Source organism: Lepus europaeus, chromosome 3 (assembly GCF_033115175.1).
Source record: "Lepus europaeus isolate LE1 chromosome 3, mLepTim1.pri, whole genome shotgun sequence".
NCBI classification, from domain to species: domain Eukaryota; kingdom Metazoa; phylum Chordata; class Mammalia; order Lagomorpha; family Leporidae; genus Lepus; species Lepus europaeus.
The window spans coordinates 134,306,465-134,308,001 of NC_084829.1; the positions used below are offsets into that span (position 1 = coordinate 134,306,465).

A 1,537-nucleotide genomic window follows, 5' to 3' on the forward strand; every position below is an offset into this window, starting at 1 on the left:
ATTTTCATTGGAATTGATCTTTGTGTAAGAGAATGTTCTCATTGAAATTACTGCTGAACTCTGACCTCAAAATCAGCCCTTAGGGCATTCTGGTCTGGCTGAAAAGCCCATGAGAGCGTTTCAGGTATGGAAAGCCAAGACACTGTGGCAAAAAGTGTCCTACATGATGGACCTCAGCGGGTGAGACCCCAGTGGAAAGAAGTGGTAATCAAAGAAGGAAGTACTTTTCTCTGAAGGGAGGAGAGAACTTCCACTCTGCTTATGGCCTGGTCTGAACACTGACAGAGGTTGTGGATTCAAAAGTCTTCCATAGCCTAGGAAGCTCATGTCAAGAGCCTTAGTGATAACTGATGTCATACATGAGAGTGTTAATTGTTAAATTAATAACAGGAGTCACTATGCACTAACTTCCCATGCAGGACCTCTATCCTCAAAGAGTTATATTATAACTATGTCTAAGTGCTAAAAAAAGATGCATCATTCTTGGGTGCTTCTTTAAAGTTAATTAGGTTCCTAAAAAAAGGTTAAATTAACTTCAAGTTGCAATGACTTTGAGCAGCCCTTGTTTCGACTGTTGACGAACAGTTTGTTTTTTGACTCTGTTTGTGCAAATTGTTGAACTCTTTACTTAGTATAGAGTTGGACTTCTGTATATAAACTTAGTTGAAAATGGAACTTAGTGGAGAATGGGACTGGGAACGGGAGAGGGAGGAGAAGGGGTGAGAGTGGGAGTGGGAGGGAAAGTGTGCTGGGAAGAATCACTATATTCCTAAAATTGTACTTAGGGAATGCACAAGGTTTATATTCCTTAAGTAAAAGTTTTCTTTGGGGAAACAAAAAGAAATTTCTGCTAAACAGTTCACTATAATGCATGTCAGATTCTATACAGAGCCCCCTATTAAGAATGTATAAAGAAAATGGTACAAAAATTTTTTTTGCTTCATAACCCTGGAACACTTCAATGACATCAAGAATACAAAAGGGTTTTTAAAAACTGGAGATCGCTTCTCGGCCTTTTGGCTAAGATCAAGTGTAAAAACTGGAGAGAAAATATTTTTGTGAGACCAATATCTTAGGAAGAAGATATTGTGCACAGTATGGGGCTGAGCTGTGAGCCACAGCCCACCTCCATCCCAAAGCAGAGAGGAACTGCCCCCTTATCTCATGAGGTTGGAGAGACTCCCAAGAGTTATTCTGAGAGCCTCTGATGTTTCTCCTGCAGCTGGGGAAAAGACTGAGGCCACAGAGGCTAACTTCTTTGGTGGCAGAGCCAGGAGAGAGATATAATATAACAATCAGGCAAAGAAAGGATTGTGTGGCGGGCTGGAATGATTTTTCCTAATTTCCAAAGGGGAAATTGGGTGACTGCTACATAATGAAAATAAAGAATATGCAGGAGATACCTAAGGGCATTTCTTACACAGTTGATTCACATTACCCATGGTAGTTATGTTCTATAAAGTAGCCACAAATACTCAGTAGGCATCTAGAAACCCAGAGCTTGTCACTTGCAAAAAATAGATACGATGGGTATGAT

At 40.3% G+C, this 1,537-nt stretch overlaps 1 pseudogene; it reads left to right on the forward strand.

The window, feature by feature from the left end:
* The first annotated feature begins 1,000 nt into the window (after nucleotides 1-1,000).
* Nucleotides 1,001-1,131, forward strand: LOC133757185 (U2 spliceosomal RNA; annotated as a pseudogene).
* The last annotated feature ends 406 nt before the right edge of the window (nucleotides 1,132-1,537 follow it).